This window comes from Aegilops tauschii, chromosome 7 (genome assembly GCF_002575655.3).
Source record: "Aegilops tauschii subsp. strangulata cultivar AL8/78 chromosome 7, Aet v6.0, whole genome shotgun sequence".
NCBI lineage: Eukaryota > Viridiplantae > Streptophyta > Magnoliopsida > Poales > Poaceae > Aegilops > Aegilops tauschii.
Window position 1 is genome coordinate 407,724,677 of NC_053041.3, and position 9,389 is coordinate 407,734,065.

Consider the following 9,389-nt stretch of genomic DNA (forward strand, 5'->3'; position numbering starts at 1 on the left):
GCCGAAAGTCGCAGTTCGAAGAACCGACTGCCCGACTGGCAAGAGCCAAAGGCAGAAAGGATGCCCACACAAAAAACGGCTAAGGACCAACGAACTTATATAACGCAAAGACGGCCTCCAACCATGCCTACCGGCTGTCAAAACAGCTGGCTGGCCGGCCTCCCAATCACTTCGCTATAATCCAACAAAGCTAGAGTACTTGCCCTCCCAAGTACTTCCCCAGCCACAGATTGCAGAGCAGCTGTCCGGTTGGGAAGGCGGCAACCAAGGGAGGGCGGCAAAGGAAACAGCCGAAGGATGAAAAGCAAAGAACAAGGGAAAGCAAAACGCATGCATAATTATATTTACACATAAGGCCCCCAACAGGCCGGCAGTCAATATAGTTCGAATACACCCCCAGTGGGTGGAATTGTGCAAACTTAACAAAATACTGTTTCAAGAATGGTGAAACAGGAAAGTAGAGGCAGCAGATTAGACTAAGGGCGCAGTAGGGGAGCCGAGCTGGTCGGTGGAGACGGTGCCACCGACTGGAGGAGTGGCCGGCTGGCGGGTCTCGGCTTTATCATCGCTGGCTGCAGGCGGTGCACCCGCGCGTGCCTTGTTGCTGGAGGCACGGTCAAGTTGAGGTTGACCGGCCGCTCCAGCATCTGGCGCGGCGTCTTCACCCTCCTCCTCCTCCTCGCCCTCGTCGCTGGAGTCGATCTCCTCCGCCGAGTCCTCGCCGTCTGCCGGGTTCAGCCCGAACCACTCCTCCGGCTGGGCAACGCCGTTGTCATCCACCTCAGGAGTGAAGGCGCTGGTGTCGGTGTAGTCGGCAATCGCCGAAGCCCGCTGGATGATAGCCGGCCGCGCCGGCTCCAGCTCCGTGTCGGCCTCCTGCCGCCAGGTGGCCAGCTGGTCCAGACTCAGCTCGGGATACCAGGCCTTGGCGAACTCCAGCGCCCGCCTAGGGCCGGACCGAGCCGCAGAAGCCTTCCAGGCCTCGAAGCGGCCGACCGCCACCTCCAGCCAGTCGGCAGTCCGACTGGGGTGCGGGGAATCACCTCACCAGGCCAGAGAGCGGCCAACACCTGCGCCCCAACACGCTGAAGTCGGCGGAGCATGCGATGAGCCGGCTGGAGGCGGGCCTGAATCGCCAAGAGCTGCTCCTCCAGCGACCGGCGAGCGTTCGGCGCGATCTCGGCGCCAGCCTGCCTTCGTGCCTCGCGGTGGGCCTCGACGACCTGGTTGGCGCGGTAGAGTAGCCAGGGAAGTTCTCTGAGCAAGAAAGAAAGAGAAAGAAGAGAAAAACACCAAGTCAGAACATGAGCCAAACGGCAAGCGGCAAGCAAGGACGAAGAAGAAGGCGGCCTACCGTCAACCAAGTCTTCGATCTGGCCATAGCCGTTGATCAGCGTCTGCTTCGCTTCGGCCCAGCTGGCCACCTCTGTCTCATACTCGGCTTGAAGGGCGGCCTCGCTGTCCTGCACCGCCTTCAGGGCCGCCTTGTGGCTCTTCTCCTGGTCGGCCAACCTCTTGCCCAGGCGGTCACGCTCCCATCCCAAGGCGTCAAACTCGGCCTCCTTAGCACGGAGGGCGGCCTGAGCCCCGCCCAGCTGCTCCCTCAGACTGGCGTTGGCCGCTGCAGGGATGGCAGAAAAGAAAGAAGCAATAAGGAAGAAGTCGTCAAGGAAGATCCGACCCGACTGCTCAGCAGTCGGCCCGAATCTCGGGGACTACACCCAATGGGTGCGCTGACGCGCCCCCACGTGAGATAAAAGACGAAGCACTTACCCCGGCTCTCAGATAGGTCAGCATTCTTCTGGGCCAGCTCCCGAGCCTGGGAGTTGAAGGCAGCCGCGCGGAGGTTGTGGTAGTCCTGCAAGACAAGCAGAGGAGCGAATGAGAACAAGATAGCAAAACAAAGCCCGCTAAGAAGTTCCAAGCCGCCTGCTCAGCAGCCGACTCCGAACTCGGGGACTACACCCAGTGGGTGCGCTAACGCGCCCCCACGGAAGAAACCAAGATAACAAAAGCAAAAATAGGAAGACTAACCCGAATAGCCGCCCGCGTCGCAAGGAACTCGTCATTGTATTTCCTCAGCACCGCAGCCTGGGACTGAAGCCGGTTCCGGACGTCCTGCGCTGCCACGTTCACCACAGCTGTCCCTCCACCCGGCGTCCACCCCGAGCTGGCGCTGGCCGCCTCCACGTCTTGGGCCGACGAACTGAGGCCCGCGACTTTCTACGGGTCCGACGCGGCCTTCCCCGCGCGCTGGCGCGATGGCGACCGGACCACCAGGTCCGTCCTCGCAGCCGGCTCGCCCTCAGCCGATTGCGCAGGCGGCACGTTAGGCCGGCCGCCTTGAGCCGCCCCAGTCGGCGGGGCCGGTGCCGCCTCCCTCTCCGGGACGACGACGTCGTCCTCCCTCTCCAATCCCGGCTGGTCGCCGCCGGCTTCCTCTGGCGGGGGCTCTAGGGCCTCAGGCGCCGCGACGTGCAGAGGGGTGACGAGCAAGGCCCCCTCCGCTGTTGCCGCGGTCGCAGCCTCCGCTTGGGCCTTAGCCGCTGCGTCGGCGCGCGCCTTCGCCTCCTCCTCCTCCTCCTGTGCCGCCTTGGCGGCGGCCGCCCTCAACTCCTCCGCCTCCCGCTCCTCCCGCGCGTTTCGCTCCGTGGCCGCCTGAAGCTCGGCGCGGGGGTCCACGCGGCGGGTGCTCCCGGATCCTCCCGGCGATCCAACGACGGAGGCGGCAGCAACCCGATCGAGCGAAAGCGGAGCCCTGATTTTTTTTGAGAAAAGGGCAAGGATTCAGAAATCACCGAGAAAAGAAGAAAGAATGTACAAAGGAATATACACTTACGCCGACACCATCTGCGGCTGCTTCACCACCTTGCGGAAGCGGTCCGCCTTCGCGGCCGCCTCATCCCGCCTGGTCGCCGCCGCCCCACCCCTGGGCTTCTTCGGCCGGCTCCCGAACAAGCCCGACGTGGCACGGCGCTTCTGCCCGCCGCCCCGAGCAGGCGGCGCGGCGGAGGAACCCGCACCGTGGCCAGACGCCGGCTGGCGGCGTGGGATGACTTCCGCCTCGTCGTCGTCCGGCCAGTCATCGAAACTGGCTCCAAGCCCGGAGCCGCCAGCTTCGCCGCCACCCGCCTCAGTATTGTCCTCCTTGGCGGCCGCCCCCAAGTGGTGGTCCTCCAGATCATGCTCCGCCCGGCCGGGGAGGAATCGGCGCTCCGCCTCCGACCCGGCTGCTGGTCGAAGGAGAAGGCTCTGCCATGGCGTGCCGACTGGTCCGAGACGGCCAGAAGGAATTCGGCAACAAAACTAAGAAAAGAAAAGGAAAAAGAAAACATACCATGGGCGGAGGATGTGCACGGCAATATGGCTCCTTGCCAAACCGCCACTCTGCGGAGAGCTTGCAGTTCGCAAGGTAATTCACCATGTGGGCCACCTCGTCGTGCGGCATGTCCTTGGTGCACATCCGACTCGGATCGAGCTGGCCGCTCATCTGACAGATCAGGTGAGGGCGGCTCTGAAGCGGAAGCACCCGGCGCGCAACGAAGGCGGCCAGCAAGTCGGACCCAGTCAGGCCCTTCGACTGGCTCATCACCCGCAGTCGGGCGACGGCCGCGGCTCCAGCCGGCGTCAGCGTCGTGGCCCGATAGGACCAGTGGGGCCGCCTCCCAGCCGGCGGGCCGGCTACGTAACCGGCAAGTTGACGTAGTCGCTTCGTGGGGCGACGTTCTTCACGTAGAAATATGACTTCTGCCAGCGCTTCACCGACTGGATTAACGTGATGACGGGGAAGGGGTTGTCAGCCGCCGGCCTCCGCATCGTGATGAAGGCGCCGCTCTGGGCCGGCACGCCCTGCATGCGGGTGCCCAGCTTAGATTGGAAGAACCCCCCTCCCCCTAGAGCTCGAGGGTGGGGAGAACACCAAGGAAGCCTTCGCACAAGGTGACGAAGGCAGACAGCAGCACCACCGTGTTCGGGATGAGGTGGTGCGGCTGGAGTTGATAGAAGTCGAGGAAGGAGCGGAAGAAAGCGCTCGCCGGCAAGGCGATGCCGCGCAGGAAATGCGAGCGGAAGACTACCTGCTCGCCTTCCTCCGGCTCCGGCGTGATCTCCCTAGCAGGCGCGAGACGGACCCGCACCTGGTCCGCGCCGGGCAACCGTCGCGTCTTGCGGAGGAACTCGATGTGGTCCATATGGACGTTGGAGCCGTCCCATCCCCGCCGTACTGCATGATGGCGAGAAGCTAGCGAGGAAGAGTGCGGCGGCGGAGAAAGCACGGCCCTGCGGCGACAGAGCTGTGGGGCGGAGTGCAGAATGGTGGGATGGCGCGGCGGCGAGGCGCTGCTGCAAGGGAAAGCAGGAGGAAGAAGATGGCGGAGAGGAGAGGGGCGTGCGAGCGTCTGCCGCTTCCCCCTCCTCCCCCTTCTTATAGCCTCGTGTGGCGAAGCCGAGGAGGCGAGGCATGGGGAGGAACGTGGGATTAACTGCGCCCACTCCCCCACGTCCCGCGATTATTGCGCCCTAACGGCGTGCGGAAACCGCCGCCGGAAGACGTGCGGACGGCTTTGGGCCGCAAAGAATCCGCGCCTGGGCCTAGGCGTAGGAGTGGTGGGCCCTCGGCCTGCGGCGACGTCTTGTCGCGCGCGTGGGTTGGCAGGCTCTTTTCAGCCAAGGGACGCCACGTGGTTCGCAGGCGACGAGCGACTGGCCCGCAGCCCGGCGCACGCGTCAACAGACTCCCGCCTTCCGACTCTAATTTTTTCGCCAAGACGGCGCGCCCAACCGAAGCCGGCTCCCAGCTGCTCGCTCGTCAAGATAAGAAGCTGACCGAGCTTCTCGACCTCCTCTCAGCCTCGAAGCCCAACCAGCTTCGGGGACTACTGTCGGAGTAAATGGCCACGGGTAACCTAACCGACTCCCCCTGGCTCTTCGAAAAAATTATCAGGCTGTTCAGGCCTTCAAGCATACAAAGCATATAGCCGCCTTCCCCCGGCCGACTCCCAGAAGGCGACCCAGCCTCAGAAACCTCTCCCAAGAAAGATACGAGATAGCCGACTCCAGGGAGCCGGCCCCAAGAGGACCGACTCCTAGAAGCCGGCCATGAAGAAAGCCGACTCCTAGAAGCCGGCCATGAAGAAAGCCGACTCCCAGAAGCCGGCCATGAAGAAAGTCGGCCAAGACTGCACCTACTAAGACTGTACCCACGTAACAGCGATAGGATGGGGCGTGGCCGCAGTACAGCCCACTACCCCCGAATCCCGGAACGGGCATGGCCACAGGGCGCCGTACGGGCCAGCCATCCCCCGTCCGGCGCGGCACTGTAGCCATGTTGGCCTCGATGTCACCCACGACAGGTGCCAGTACGACCCATGGGCGGCGAGCCCCTTTGCCAGAGACATCTGAAGACGGCCTGGCCTCCTCTAGTCGGCCAGGGATGTGGCTGGCTCCCGATAGCTGGCTACCTCCCTCCCTCGAAGCATGCACCCCATTAAGGAGACAAGACGAGGTAAGGCTACAGTGAGAGCTCGCAAGACGGTGACACTGTAGCCACGCTTACCTAGACAAAGCCCTCATCATCAGAGGCGAGGCAACAGTAACCAGCCGCCGACAAAGCCCCCAAGCAGTGGGGCCGGCCTGCCGGCCAAGGGGCCGGCAGCCGGCGGGACCCACCAGTCGGCGGGCCCCAATGACCGGCGGAGAAGCCGGCGAGTATAGACACTGACGGTTGGGACCCGCGCCCAGCCAGATTACCATTGTACCCCTGGGGGTAGGCCTATATAAACCCCCCAGGACAGCCATGCAAAGGGTTGATCTCATAGAATTCCACACACCACATAGAGAGAAAAGGAGAGCTAGCCTTGCCCTTCTTCTTCCTCTAGCCAAACAGCTCAAGGAGCACTTGTAGCTACTTGTATTGATCTAGTGATCATGCGGAGACCCTTCAGAGCAGGACTAGGGGTGTTATCTCCATGGAGAGCCCCGAACCTGGGTAAGATCCGCCGGCGTGCATGTCTTCGCCTCATCCCGTTTCCAGGCACCGGCGATGTTTTACTGGCTCCCACAATGATAAGCCACCCGTTGGCATATGTCGCACCTACCACCCGACACCGCTGCCGCTGAAGAAGGCCCGGAGGGGAGGGGCGGTGTCGCTGTCAGCCGCCGCCACGGAAGAAGGCCGGGAGGGGAGGGGCGGCGTCGCTCCTAGGCTGCTGCCGCAGGAGAAAGCGGGGACGGAAGGGCGACATCGCTCCCAGGCCGCTGCCGCGGAAGAAGGTTGGGAGGGGAGGCGGCGCTCCCAGGCCGCTACCGCGGAAGAAGGCGGGGAAGGGAGGGCGGCAGTGCTCCCAGGCCACTGCCGCAGAAGAAGGCGAGAGGGGAGGGGCGGCGGCGCTCCCAGGCCGCTGCCGCAGAAGAAGGCGGGGAGGGGAGGGGCGGCGGAGCTCTGGTAGGGGATGTGCAGAATGAGGTGGGTGTTATTAGAATAAGACTCTTAAGGGGTGTTATCATAATAGACCCACCCTACCACCAAGGGGTAGTTACCCGACATGTCGCATATAATAACATATGGTATTTTATATACTACTTTATCATTATAAGTATGTTCATATATTATATATAAGATAATCCAAAGTGGGTAATATAAAAAAATTGCAAGTTGGCTCATGATTTTTATTATATTTGTGAAATATGTATATATTTGTACGTAAATTGAAGCATACTGAAAATACGATGCATACTACCTAAAAAGTACTATATATACTACCTAAACATTATTATATAATACATACTACGCGTACATACTCTCTGATTTGATACATACTACATACAACATACAAATTTCAAATGGTAACAACACTATTCTAATTTCAGGATTAGAATACTTATTTGGTTCGCGGAGCGCCCTCTAAGTTCGCGCGGAGGTCTCCCGAACTCCTGAACCCGCGAAGAAAAAAAGAAAGAGAAAAAGGCAATGCCCACGCCCACTCGTCCACGATCTCCTTCCCGATCCCCAACCTCCCGCTGCCACAACCGCCGCCTCCCGCCGCCAGCCCCTGGCTCCGGCATGCCTCCTGCTGCCGGTGCCGGCACGCCTCCCACCGCCGGCCACCCTGGCCCCGTCGCCGCCCCCGACCCCGACGCGCCTCCCGCCACCGGCCATCCCGACCCCGACGCGCCTCCCTCCGTCGGCCACCCCGGCCTAGGATCCGGCAGCCATGCTGCCTTCTTCCCCCGGATCCAGCCGCCATGACGCCTCGTCCTCCCAGATCCGCTCGCGGGACCGTTCCCGCCGTCGCCTAGTGCCGCCACACGCCGCCGCCATAGAAGCTTCAACGCCTCCGTTCGCGCCGCAATGGCCACTCGAGCCACCATGGCCCCAGTTCCCATCAACGCCTTCGGCCAAGCGCCGCCGTACTCGCCGACGCCGGCTCCTTCCTCCTCCGGTGCACTACCTAAGCTCCTCTCCCGAGGCCCCCGTCCCCCGCCCCTCCGGCCTTCTTCCCCGGAGCCGGCGGCCGCCTTCTTCCACAGAGCCAGCGGTGGCTCCGCCTTCCTCAGTCGTGCTTTTCCGTGGATGTTCCCCACGGTCATCCACTTCACCGTTGGTGCGCTCGCTGGCGTTGAGAAATGAAGGAGAGCGGTGAGAAATTTTGTGTTGTATGAGCTGACGATGTTTGTTTCAATGCAGGGAAATCAAAACACTTCGGCTCCCTCCGCACGAGCAGTCTGTAACCTTGGTCACGAGCAGTCCGTCTCCTAGCAAGCTAGCAATTTGTTGCCGATGCCGCTCCTCTTGATCGTGTAGGCCGAGCTGCTCCTGTGTCGGTTGGCCGTCCTGGGCCCTGCCGCCGGCTCCCCCGAGCTCTGCCGCCCTTCTGCTCCATCCTCTGCCCATGAACCGCTGGACCCCAAGCTCGACCAGCCTCAACCGTGTGTGCGAGCATGCACTGGTGCGCTCATTTTGTGGTGTGTTCGTGCGTGCGTGCACTGTTTTGGCTGCGTACGTGCGTGGTGTTCTGTTGGAAAGTTCAGCTACTGTATCTTGGGAAGAGCTAATTCATTTTCAGTAATGATACTACCTCAATGCCTTCTTCTCGAATCAAACATTTAGCTTGCTATGCGTTTGGAGAAAAGAATAAACAAGATAACGCAAACCGGCACTGGTTGGATAAGGTGAGAGAAGATGCTAATTTTGTGGTGAAGAATTGTAGTAACGTGAAGTTAGAGCTTGTTTTGTGTATAAAAAAGGATTAAGTGCATGTAATTACTGTATGAGTAGGCCACTGGAGATTTTGTTTTGCAGGTGTGCAGTGTCTTTTCGCAACTGATCCTTATGGTCAATGATTTCCAAATTTTACTTTCTTTACTCTGCGTGTTTTCTTTTTTATGTAAAAACCAATTAGTTCGTATATACGAAATATAAAAGTTCAGATATGTAAAAGAGAAAAAAGTTAGTCTACAAAATTTACTTCTAAAAGATCATGTAAATTAGCATAGAAGTCCAAATATAAAATCAACAAAACTTCACACATTGGAAAAAAAATGACCTTTTCAATTTCTTATATAAATAAAACAAAGAAGTTAAAATTAAAAATAACAAAAATAGTTTGATCTTTATAAACAATGGGAAGTTCTACCTTTATAAAAAAGAAATCATTATTTCCGTGTGTGTGGTGGTGAGGTTGACGTTCAGAAAATGTGTGGTGAGGTTCAGAAAAACATGTGTGTGATGGAGAAATTCACTACCTTTTTTTAACCAGGACACAAGTAATAGCTTCTTTTGTGCAAACACAAGACAAAAAATGCATGTGTCTTTTAGTAAGAGAAAGAAAACAAATGTTCAAGGATCTTCCCGAAAGTTAATGCATATGAAGAAAGGAAATTCGGAAGGTCGGGGGTCACGAAGAGAGAATTTTGTGCATGAGTGTTGAGGAAATGTTCAAGAAAAAGGATAACACTGAAACACACACGCAAAAATAAATAAAACCAAAAAGAAGGTCAGATTAAGTTAATCAAGATGTTCGATGTTTATGTAGCTAGAAGAAAACCTAAAAAATGGCAACTCTGAAAGTTCAGATTCAAATAAACTTTAAATTTCGCAAATTGAGAAAAAAAGAGACACATATTTGTACAAGGATATCACCCTTTTTGAAAATCCTAATGCATTTCTTTAAACTTCGAACTACACTGTTATGAAGTTTAAAATAACGGTGTTGTTCGAAGTTCAAATACAAATAATGGAGCGATTCAAGGTTTTATTACTACATTAGGATTTTCCCCATTACTAAGCAATAATCCAAGAAGGCCAAACTAAAAAAATAGAGCAGCTCCCCGTTCTACAAAAAAACCTAGAGGTTCAAATTTAAATAATGGGGAAATTCAATGTTTATTAC

At 57.8% G+C, this 9,389-nt stretch overlaps 1 long non-coding RNA gene across 1 annotated transcript; it reads left to right on the forward strand.

Annotated features, from left to right (window-relative positions):
• Positions 1 to 6,909: 6,909 nt before the first annotated feature.
• On the forward strand, positions 6,910 to 8,298 carry LOC141026752 (uncharacterized). The gene is made up of 2 exons (XR_012189042.1): positions 6,910 to 7,601; positions 7,685 to 8,298. It is a non-coding gene; the product is annotated as an uncharacterized lncRNA (long non-coding RNA).
• Positions 8,299 to 9,389: the final 1,091 nt, after the last annotated feature.